Raw genomic sequence first — 13,758 nt, 5'->3', positions numbered from 1 at the left:
GAATGGCAAGTGAATTAAATTGTAAATGGGGGCCTCAGAATGTATCAGCGGCGATAGGCGCAGGGACACTCGTCATCCGCTGGGATTTACCGGGGAGCTCGGGTTTACTAGGCTATACATTGTACAATGTGAACCATTTTCCATACCTCGGGAGGCAACTGTTAACAGGGGCAGACTTTGATGGCAAAGTCCAACACTGCCTTCAATTTGTCAGTACAACCTTCGGACGCCAGAGGAAGGAAGTGTTTGAAGACCAGGACCTCAAACCCCGGACCAGTCTCATGGTCTACAGGGTAGGAGTGATACCTGCCCTCATATATGCTTCACAGAAATGTAATATTTAGAGCAGGCACCTCAAAGCACTGGAGAAATACCAACGCTGTCTCCACAATTACCTGCAAATTAATTGGCCTGTGTGGCGCACCAACATCAGTGTTCGCGGTCAGGCCAACATCCCCAGCATCGAAACATTGACCACAGTCGATCATTTCTGTTGACCTTCAACATCGGCGACATGCCTCACATGAGATTCAAAAAGCAAAAGCTCTACACAGTGATTCGCTTTTGCAAGCGAGCCACAGGTGGGCAGAGGACACGTACTATAACACACTCAAAACCTTCTTGAAGTATTGAAACGTCCCCACCTACACCTGGCAATCCTTGGCCCAAGCCAGCCCAAAGTGAAGGAAAAGTATCCGCACGGCGCAGAGCACCTCGAGTCTTAACGCCCAGAGCAAGCTGAAGCCAGGCGTAGATAGCGGAAGGAGCGCGCAGCAACCCAGGCACCCAACACGACCGGTCGTTCAACCACCGTCCGCCCCATTTGTGACAGAGAATGTAGGTCATGCATTGGGATCTTCAGCACTCTGGGAACTAATTTTAAGCGTGGAATCGAGTCATCCTCGATTCCGAGGTTATGCATCAGAAGCGGAAGTAGTAGAAATAGTGACGAACACTGAGTACATCCTACATGACACAAACTCCCAGTAATGCATGGTTACTGGGGTATGGTGCACCACACTGGTAAGTGACCCACACTCAGTACATCCGACAGTGATTCAAACTCCCACTAACAAAATGTCAACGGGGGACGGTGTACCACACCGGTTAGTGACCCACACTCAGTATATCCTACAGTGACAGACACACCAATTTCTACATGGTCACTAGTGTACATTGTTCCACACCATTTAGTGACCCACACTGAGCAGAACCTACAGGGACAGACATCCCAGCAATACATGGTCACATAGGCACGCTTTTCCACACCGTTTAGTGACTCACACTAAGCATAACCTCAAGTGACAGATACTCCCAGCAATACATGGTCACTGGGATACAGTGATCCACACCGGTTAGTGGCCCACATGCAGTATATCGCACAGTGATAGACACTCCCAGTAATGCAATGTCACTGGGGAACAGCGTTCCAAACCGGATCGTGACCCACACTCAGTGTATCCTACATTGACACACACTCCCAGTAATACATTGTCTTTGGGGTATGGTGTTCCACACGGGTCAGTGAATCACAATCAGTATATCCAACAGAAACACACACACCCAGTAATACATGGGCACTGGTGTATGGTGTTCCACACCGATTAGTGACCCACACTCAGTATATCCAACAGGGATAGTCACTCCCAGTATTACATGGTCACTGTGGTATGGTTTTCCACACCAGTTAGGAACCCACACTCCCAGTAATACATGGTCTTTGGGGTATGGTGTTCAACACGGGTGAGTGAATCACAATCATTATATCCTACAGTAACACACACTCCCACTAATACACAGTCACTGGGTTACAGTGTTCCAAACCGGTTAGTGACCCACGCTCAGGATATCGTACAATAACACACACTCCCAGTAATACATGGTCACTGTGGTATGGTTTTCCTCACCAGTTAGTGATCTACGCTCAGTATTTCCTCCAGTGACACACACTCCCAGCAATACATGGTCACTGGGGTACAGTGTTCCACACCGGTTAGTGTCCCACACTCAGTATATCCTACAGTAATACACGCTCCCAGTAACACACAGTCACTGGGGTAAGGTGTTCCACACCGGTTAGTGATCCACACTCAGTATATCCTACAGTGATACACACTCACAGCAATACATGATCACTGGAATACAGTGTTCCACAACGGCTAGTGACCCACGCTCAGTATAATAGTGACACACACTCCCAATAATACATGGTCACTGGTGTACAGTGTTCCACACAGGTTACTGACCCAAAATCAATTTGTCCTACAGTGACAGACACACCCAATAATACATGGTCACTGGGGTACGGTGATGCACACCGGTTAGTTACCCACACTCAGTATATCCAACAGTGACACATATCCCATAATACATGGTCACTGGGATACAATGTTCATTCCTGGTTGGTGACCCACACTCAGCATATCGTGCAGTGAGACACACTCCCAGTAATACATGGTCACTTGGCTACGATGTTCCACACCTGTTAGTTACCCACACTCAGTATATCCGAAAATGACAGACATCCGTGAAATACATGGTCACTGGGGTACAGTGTTCCATACCGGTTACTGTCCACACTCAGTCTCTCCTACATGACAGACACTCCCAGTAATATAAAGTCACTGTGATAAGGCTTTCCACAAAGGTTAGTGACCCACACTCAGTATATCCTGCAGTGACACACACTCCCAGTAATGCATGGTCACTGGGGTATGGTGCTCCACACCGGTTAGTGAGTCACACTCAGTATATCCGACAGTGACTCAAACTCCCAGTAATACAAGGTCAACGGGGGACGGTGTACCACACCGGTTCGTGACCGACACTCAGTATATGCTACAGTGACACACACTCCCAGCAACATATGATCACTGGAATACAGTGTTCCACACCGGCTAGTGACCCACACTCAGTATAATAGAGATACACACTCCCAATAATATATGCTCACTGTTGAGCGGTTTTCCACACCGGTTACTGACCAACACTCATTATATCCTACACTGACAGACACGCCCAGTAGGACATGGTCACAGTGTTACAGTTTTCCACACGGATTTGTGACCCACACTCAGTTTATCCTACAGTGACACACACTCCCATTAATTCATGGTCACTGGGATACAGTGTTCCACACAGTTTAGTGACACACAGAGCAGAACCTACAGTGACAGACACTCTCAGCAATACATGGTCACTGGGATACACTGATCCACACCGGTTAGTGACACACATTCAGTATATCGTACAGTGATAGACAATCCCAGTAATACATGGTCACTGGGGAAGAGTGTTGCACACCGGCTCGTGACCCACACTCAGTATATCCTACATTGACACACACTCCCAGCAATACATGGTTATTGGGGTATGGTGTTCCACACCGGTTAGTGAATCACAATCAGTATATCTGACATTAACACACACTCCCATTAATTCATGGTCACTCAAGTGCGGTGTTCCACACGGATTAGTGACCCACGCTCAGTATATCCTACAGTGAACACACACTCCCAGTAATACATGGTCACTGGCGTACAGTGTTCCACACAGGTTAGTGACCCACACTCAGTTTATCCTACAGTGTCAGACACTGCCAGTAATGCATGGTCATTGGAGTACAGTTCCCCACAGTTTAGTGACCACACTGAGCAGAACCTAAAGTGACAGCCACTCCCAGCAATACATGTTCACAGGGATACAGTAATCGTCACCGGTTAGTGACCACATTCAGTATATCGTACAGTGATAGACACTCCCAGTAATACATGGTCACTGGGGAAGAGCGTTGCACACCGGCTCGTGACCCACACTCAGTATATCCAACATTGATACACACTCCCAGTAATACATGGTCATGCTGTTCCACACCGGTTAGTGAATCACAATCAGTATATCCTACATTGAAACACACTCCCACTAATGCATGGTCACTGGGGTGTGGTGCTCCACACAGGTTAGTGACCCACACTCAGTATATCCTACAGTGACAGATACTCCCAGTAACACATGCTCACTGGTGTACAGTGTTCCACACTGGTTAGTGATCCACACTCAGTATATCCTACAGTGACAGTCTCTCCCAGTAGTACATGGTCACTGTGGTATGTTGTTTCACACCAGTTAGGAATTCACACTCAGTATAGTCTACAGTCACACACACTCCCAGTAATACACGGTCACTGTGGTATGGTGTTCCAAACCGGTTCGTGACCCACGCTCAGTATATCCTACAGTAACACACACTCCCAGTAATACATGGTCACTGTGGTATGGTGTTCCACAGCGGTTAGTGATCCAGACTCAGTAACTCCTACAATGACACACACTCCCAGCAATACATGATCACTGGAATACAGTGTTCCACGCCGGCTCGTAACCCACGCTCCATATAATACTGACACACACTTCCAATAATACATGATCACTGTTGTACGGTGTTCCATACCGCTTAGTGACCCACACTCAGTATATCTCACAGTGACAGACACTCCCAGTAGATCATAGTCACAGGGGTACGGTTTACCACACCGCTGAGTGACCCACACTGAATACATCCGAGAGTGACACCCACTCCCATAAATACATGGTTGATGGGATACGGTGTACCACACGGATTAGTGACCCACACTCAGTATATCCAACAGTGATACACACTCCCAGTAATACATGGTCACTGGTGTACGGTGTTCCACACCGGTTAGTGACCCACACTCAGTATATGCCACAGTGACATACACTCCCAGTAGGACATAGTCACAAGGGTACGGTTTTCCACACCGCTGAGTGACCCACACTGAGTACATCCGAGAGTGACACCCACTTCCAGAAATACATGGTCACTGGGAAACGGTGTTCCACACGGAATAGTGACCCACACTCAGTATATCCTCCAGTGACACACACTCCCAGTAATGCATGGTCACTGGGATATAGTGTTCCCCACAGGTTAGTGAGCCACTGTCAGTATATCCTACAGTGACAGAAACTCCCAGTAATGCATGGTCACTTGGATATAGTGTTCCCCAGAGTTGAGTAACCCACACTAAGCAGAACCTACAGTGACAGACTCTCCCAGCAATACATGGTCACTGGAATACAGTGAACCACACCTGTTAGCGACCCATATTCAGTATATGGTACAGTGATAGACACTCCCAGTAATACACAGTCACTGGGGAAGAGCGTTGCACACCGGCTCGTGACCCACACCCAGTATATCCTACATTGACAAACACTCGCAGTAATACATAGTCATTGGGGTGTGGTGTTCCACACCGGTTAATGAATCACAATCAGTATATCCTACAGTAACACACACTCCCATTAATTCATGGTCACTGAAGTGCGGTGTTCCACACGGATTAATGACCCACACAATGTGTATCCTACAGTGAACAAACACTCCCAGTTATACATGGTCACTGGCGTACAGTGTTCCACACAGGTTAGTGACCCACACTCAGTTTATCCTACAGTGACACACACATGCAGTAATACATGGTAACTGGGGTACGGTGTTCCACACTGGTTTGTGACGCCACACTCAGTATATCCCACAGTGACACACACTCCCAGTAATGCATGGTCACTGGGGTATGGTGCTCCACACAGGGTAGTGATCCACACTCAGTTTATCCTACAGTGACAGACACACCCAGTAATACATGGTAACTGGGGTACGGTGTTCCAAACTGGTTTGTGACCCACACTCAGTATATCCCACAGTGACACACACTCCCATTAGTACATGGTCACTGGGATATAGTGTTCTGTACAGATTGTGAGCCACACTCACTATATCCTACAGTGACAGATACTCCCAGTAATACATGTTCACTGGTGTACAGTGTTCCACATCGGTTAGTCACCCGCACTCAGTATATGCTACAGTGACAGACACTCCCAGTAGGACATTGTCACAGGGGTACGGTTTTCAACACCGCTGAGTGACCCACACTGATTACATCCGAGAGTGACACTATTTCCCAGAAATACATGGTCACTGGGGTACAGTGTTCCACACAGGTTAGTGACCCACACTCAGTATATACAAGAGTGACGGGCACACCCAGTAATGTATGGTCACTAGGTTATGGTGTTCCATAGCGGCTGGTGAACCACAATCAGTCTATCCTACAGTGACAGACACTTTCACTAATACATGGTCACTGGGGTACAGTTTTCCACACCGGTCAGTGACCAATACTCAATATATCCGACAGAGACAGACACTCCCAGTAATACATTTTCACTGGGGTACAGTGTTGCCACCGTTTCGTGACCCACACACAGTATATCCTACAGTGACAGACACTATCAGTAATAAAATGTCACTGGGGTACGGTGTTCTACCCTGGTTAGTGACCCACACTTAGTATATACTGCAGTGACTCACACTCCCATTTTACAAGGAACTGAGGTATGGTGTTCCACACGATTGGTGACTCACATTCAGCATATCCTACTGTGAAAGAAACACAGAGTAATACATGGTCACTGGGGTAAGGTGGTCAACACCGGTTAGTGACCCACACTGAGTATATCCAACAGTGACACACTCTCTCAGTTACATGGTCACTCGGGTACGGATTTACTCACTGGTTACTGACCCACACTCAGCATATCCTGCAGTGACACACACTCCAAGTAATACATGGTCACTGGGTAACAGTGTTCCACATTGGTTAGTGACCCACACTGAGTATATCCTGAAGTGACAGACACACGCAGTGATACATGGTTACGGCAGTACGGTGTTCCACACCGGTTAGTGAAACCAACTCAATATATAATACTGTGACAGACACTCACAGTAATACATGGTAAGTGGGCTAAGGTGTTCCACACTTGTGAGTGACCCATACTCAGTATATCCTACAGTGAAAAACACTCCCAGTCATACATGGTCACTGGCGTACCGTGTTCCACACTGGTTAGTAACCCACACGGACTATATCCCAGAGTGACACACACTCCCAGTAACACATGTTCACTGGGCTGCAGTGTGCCACACGGTTTAGTGACCACACTCAGTTAATCCTACAGTGACAGACATTCCCAGTAATACATGGTCACTGAGGTAAAGTGTTGCACACCGTTTCGTGACCCACACTCTGTATATCCTAGAGTGACAGACACTAACAGTAATACATGGTCACTGCGGTATGGTGTTCCACATCGGTTAGTGACCCACACTCAGTATATCCTACAGTGACACACGCTCCCAGTAATACATGGTCACTGGGGTACAGTGTTCCACACCGGTTAGTGACCAATACTCAGTATATCTGAAAGTGACAGACACTTGCAGTAATACATGGCTGTGAAGTATGGTGTTCCACACCGATTAGTGACCCACACACAGTATACCCGATAGTGACACGCACTCCCAGTCATCTATTGTCACTGGGGTACAGTGTTCCACACCGGTTAGTAACCGCAGTCAATATATCCTACAGAGATCGACACTCCCAGTAATACATGGTCACTGGGGTACAGTTTTGCTCACCGTTTCGTGACCCACACTCAGTATATCCTACAGTGACAGACACTACCAGTAATAAAAGGTCACTGGGGTACGGTGTTCTACACCGGTTAGTGACCCACACTTAGTATATCCTACAGTGACTCATACTCTCATTATACAAGGCACTGAGGTATGGTGCTCCACACGATTGGTGACTCACATTCTGTATATACGACTATGAGAGAAACACCGAGTAATACATGGTCACTGGAGTACGGTGTTCAACACCGGTTAGTGACCCACACTGAGTATATCCAACAGTGATACACTCTCTCAGTTACATGGTCACTGGGTTATAGTTTTCCACATTGGTTACTGACCCACGCTCAGTATATCCTGCAGTGAAACACACTCCAAGTAATACATGGTCACTGTGTAACAGTGTTCCACATTCGTCATTGACCCACACTGAGTATATCCTACAGTGACAGACACTCACAGTAATGCATGGTCACTGGGGTACGCTGCTCCACAACTGTTAGTGACCCACACTCAGTATATCCTGAAGTGACAGACACACGCAGTGATACATGGTCACTGCAGTACGATGTTCCACACCGGTTCCTGAAACAAACTCACTATATAATACTGTGACAGACACTCCCAGTAATACATGGTAACTGTGGTAAGGTGTTCCACACTGGGAAGTGACCCATACTCAGTATATCCTACAGTGATACACACTCCCATTCATACATGGTCACTGGGGTACCGCGTTCCACACTGGTTAGTGACCCACACCAAGTATATCCCCGAGTGACGCATACTCCTCGTAACACATGTTCACTGGGCTGCAGTGTTCCACACGGCTTAGTGACCACACTCAGTCAATCCTACAGTGACAGACATTCCCAGTAAGAATGGTCACTGGGGTACAGTGTTCCACACCGGTCAGTGACCCACAGTCAGTATATCCTACAGTAACACACGCTCCCAATAATACATGGTCACTGAAGTGCGGTGTTCCACACGGAATAGTGACCCACACAATGTGTATCCTTCAGTGAACAAACAGTCCCAGTTATACATGGTCACTGGCGTACAGTGTTCCACACAGGTTAGTGACCCACATTCAGTTTATCCTACAGTGACAGACTAACCCTGTAATACATGGTAACTGGGGTACGGTGTTCCAAACTGGTTTGTGACCCCACACTCAGTATATCCCACAGTGACACACACTCCCAGTAATGCATGGTGACTGAGGTATGGTGCTCCACACAGGGTAGTGACCCACACTCAGTTTATCCTACAGTGACAGACACAGCCAGTAATACATGGTAACTGGGGTAAGGTGTTCCACACTGGTTTATGACCCACACTCAGTATATCCCACAGTGACACACACTCCCATTAGTACATGGTCACTGGGATACAGTGTTCTGTACAGGTTGTGACCCACACTCACTATATTCTATAGTGACAGATACTCCCAGTAATACATGTTCACTGGTGTACAGTGTTCCACATCGGTTAGTCACCCGCACTCAGTATATGTTACAGTGACAGACACTCCCAGTAGGACACTGTCACAGGGGTACGGTTTTCAACACCGCTGAGTGACCCACACTGATTACATCCGAGAGTGACACTATCTCCCAGAAATACATGGTCACTGGGGTACAGTGTTCCACACAGGTTAGTGACACACACTCAGTTTATCCTACAGTGACAGACACACCCAGTAATACATGGTCAATGGGGTACGGTGTTCCACACGGGTTAGTGACCCACACTCAGTATATCCTACAGTGACACACACGCCCAGTAATACATGATCACTGGGATACAGTGTTCCATTCCCGTTAGTGACCTACACACAGCACATCCTACAATGAGACACACTGCCAGTAATACATGGTCACTTGGGTACGGTTTTCCACACCTGTTAGTTTCCCACAATCAATATATCCAACAGTGACACACACTGCCATAATACATGGTCACTGGGATACAGTTTTCCACACCGGTTAGTGACCCATACTCAGTTTATCCTATAGTGACAGACACACCCAGTAATACATGGTCACTAGGTTACGGTGTTCCACACCGGCTGGTGAACCACACACAGTCTATCCTACAGTGACAGACACTTTCACTAATACATGGTCACTGGGGTGCAGTTTTCCACACCGGTCAGTGACCAATACTCAGTATATCCGATAGAGACAGACACTCCCAGTAACACATTTTCACTGGGGTACAGTGTTGCCATCGTTTCGTGACCCACACACAGTATATCCAACAGTGACAGACACTATCAGTAATGCATGCTTACTGGGGTACAGTGTTCCACACCGGTTAGTGACAAATAATCAGTATATCCTAAAGTGACAGACACTTGCGGTAATACATGGTCACTGGGGTACGATGTTCCACATCGGTTAGTGACCCATACTCAGTCTATCCTACAGTGACACACGCTCCCAGTAATACATGGTCACTGGGGTACAGTGTTCCACACCGGTTAGTGACCAATACTCAGTATATCTGAAGGTGACAGACACTTGCAGTAATACATGGCAGTGAAGTATGCTGTTCCACACCGATTAGTGACCCACACACAGTATACCCTACAGTGACACGCACTCCCAATAATACATGGTCACTGGGCTACGGTTTTCCACACGGTTTAGTGACTCGCACTCAGTGCATCCGACAGTGACACAGACTCCCAGTAATACATGGTCAATGGGGTACGGTGTTCCACACTGCTTCGTGACCCACACTCAGTATATCCGACACCGACACGCACTCTCACAGTAATATCTGGTTACTGGGGTACGGTGTTCCACTCCGCTTATTGAACCATACTCAGTATATCCTGCCGTCACACACTGCCACTAATACATGGTCACTGGGGTACAGTGTTCCACACCAGTTAGTGACCCGCACTCAGCATATCCGGAAGTTAGACGCACTCCCATTTACACATGGTCACTGGGGTACGGTGCTCCACGCCGGTAAGTGACTCACACTCAGTATTCCAACAGTGACAGACACACCCAGTCAAACATGATCACTGGGGTACGGTGTTCCTCAACAGTTAGTGACCCACACTCAATTTGTCCTGCAGTGATAGACAGTCCCATTAATACATGGTCACTGGGTACGGTGTTCCACAACGTTTAGTGACCCACACTCAGTATATACGACATTGCCGGACACTCCCAGTAATATATGGGAACTGGGGTACGGTGTTCCATAATGGTTACTGACCCACACTGAGTATATCCAAAAGTAAGAGCTGCACCCAGTAATACATGATCTCTGGGGTACAGTGTTTCACACTGGTTAGTGACCCACACTCAGCATATCCTACGTTGACAGACACGACAGTAATACATGGTCACTGGCGTACGGTGCTCCACAACGGTTATTGAGCCACACTCAGTATATCCTAAAGTGACAGACAATTGCAATAATACATGGCACTGTGTTATAGTGTTCCACACTGAATAATGACCCGCACACAGTATATCCTAAAGTGACACACACACCCAGTTATACATGGCCTCTGGGGTATGGTGTTTCACACTGGTTAGTGATCACAGTCAGTATATCCTACAGTGACACATACTTCCAGTAATGCATGGTCACTGGGGTAAAGTGTTCTACACCGGTTAGACACCATACTCAGTATATACCACAGAGACAGACACTCCCAGTAATACATGGTCACTGGGGTACAGTGTTCCACACCGGTTATTTACCCACACTCAGTATATCCTACAGTTAATCAAACTCCCAGTAATGCATGGTCACTGGGATACGGGGTTCCACACCGGTTGGAGAACCACACTGAGTATATCTGACAGTGACAGACACTCGCAATAACACATGGTGACTGGGTTACGGTGTTCCACACCGGTTAGTGACCCACACTCAGTATCTCTTACATCGAGACACACTCCTAGTAATACATGGTTATTGTGATAGGGTGTTCCACACCGGTTATTGAAACACAATCAATGTTTCCTACAGAGCCACACTCTGCCAGTAATACTTGGTCACTGGTGCATGGTGTTCCACACCGGTTAGTTACACACATTTCGTATATCCTAATGTGACAGACACTCCCAGTAAAACATGGATACTGGGGTACCTTGTTACACACTGGTTCGTGACCCACACTCAATACATCATACAGCGACACACACTCGCAGCAATACTTGGTCAATGAGGTACGCTGTTCCACTCTGTTAGTACCCACACTCAGGATATCCTACAATGACAGACACTCCCAATAATACATGGTCACTGGGGTACGGTGTTCGACACCGGTTCGTGAACCACACTTAGTATTTCCTTCAGTGAAACACACTCCCATAATATATGGTACTGAGGTATGGTGTTCCACACAATTTGGTGACTCACATTCAGTAGAACCTACAGTGACAGACACTTTCAATAATACATGGTCACTGGGCTACGGTGTTCCACACCGGTTAGTGTCCCACATACTGGATGTCCTTCAGTGTCAGACACTCTCAATAATACATGGTCACTGGTGTACGGTGTTCAACACTGTTTAGTGGCCCACACTCTGTATATCCGACAGCGACACACATCCCAGTAATACATGGTCACTGGGGTACAGTGTTCCACACTGATTTGTGACCCACACTCAGTATATCCTACAAAGACAGACACACCCAGTAATACATGTTCACAGGGGTATGGTGTTCCACACCGGTTCGTGAACCACATTGTGTATATCCTAGAGGGACAGAAACTCCCAGTATACATGGTCACAGGGGCACGCTCTGCCTCACCGACTAGTGACCCACACTCAGTGTATCCCACAGTGACATAAATTGCCAGTAATAAATGGTCACTGGAGTACAGTTTTCCGCACCGGTTAGTGACCCACACTGAATATATCCAAGAGTGACACACACTCCCGGTAATACATGGACACTGGGGTACAGTGTTCCACACCGGTTAGTGATCCACACTCAGTATAGCCAACAATGACAGAAATTCCCAGTTATACATGGTCACTGGGGTTGAGTGTTCCACACGGGTTCGTGACCCACACTCAGTATATCCAAGAGTGACACACACTCCCGTTAATACATCGACACTGGGGTACAGTGTTCCACACCGGTTAGTGACTCGCACTCAGCATATCCTACAGTGATAGAAACTCCCTGTAATACATGGTCACTGAAGTACAGTTTTCCGCAATGGTTAGTGATCCACACTGATTATATCCAACAGTGACACACACACCCATAATACATGGTCACTGGGGTACTGTGTTCCACACCATTTGGTGACTCACATTCAGCAGATCCTACAGTGACAGAAACTCTCAATAATACATGGTCACTGGGGTATAGTGTTCCACATCGGTTAGTCACCCACATTCTGTATATCCTGCAGTGACAGGCTCTCTCAATAATACATGGTCAATGGGGTACGGTGTTCCACACTGGTTAGTGACCCACACTCAGTATATCCTAAATTGACACACATTCCCAGTAATACATGGTCACTGGCGTACAGTGTTTCAGACAGGTGAGTGATGCATACTCAGTATATCCAAGAGTGAAACACACTCCCAGTAATACAGGGTCACTGGGGTACAGTGTTCCACATCGGTTAGTCACGTACATTCTGTATATCCTGCAGTGACAGACACTCTCAATAATACATGGTCACTGAGGTACGATGTTCCACACTGGTTAGTGACCCACAGTCAGTGTATCCTACAGTGACAGACACTCCCAGTAACACATGGCACTGTGATATGGTGTTCCACACCGATTAGTGAAACACATTCAGTTTATCCTAGTGACACACACTCACAGTAATACATATTCACTGGTGTTATGTGTTCCACACCGGTTAGTGACCCACTTTGAGTATATCCTACAATGACACAACTCCCATTAATACATGGTCACTGGTGTACAGTATTCCTCACGGCTTAGTAACCCTCACTCAGTATATCCTACATTGACACACACTCCCATAATACATGGTACTGAGGTATTGTGTTCCACACCATTTAGCGACTCACATTCACTATATCCTACAGTGACACACACTCCCAGCAATACATCGTCACTGGGATACAGTGTTGCACACTGTTTAGTGACACACACTCAGTATATCCTACCGTGACACACACTCCAGATAATACATGGTCAATGCGGTTTGGTGGTCCACACCAGTTAGTGACCCACACTCAGTATTTCCTACGGTGACAGACAAGCCTG

Source organism: Pristiophorus japonicus, chromosome 25, assembly GCF_044704955.1.
Source record: "Pristiophorus japonicus isolate sPriJap1 chromosome 25, sPriJap1.hap1, whole genome shotgun sequence".
Classification (NCBI taxonomy): domain Eukaryota; kingdom Metazoa; phylum Chordata; class Chondrichthyes; family Pristiophoridae; genus Pristiophorus; species Pristiophorus japonicus.
The sequence above is the reverse complement of the archived record's forward strand: the minus strand, read 5'-3'. Positions refer to the sequence as shown.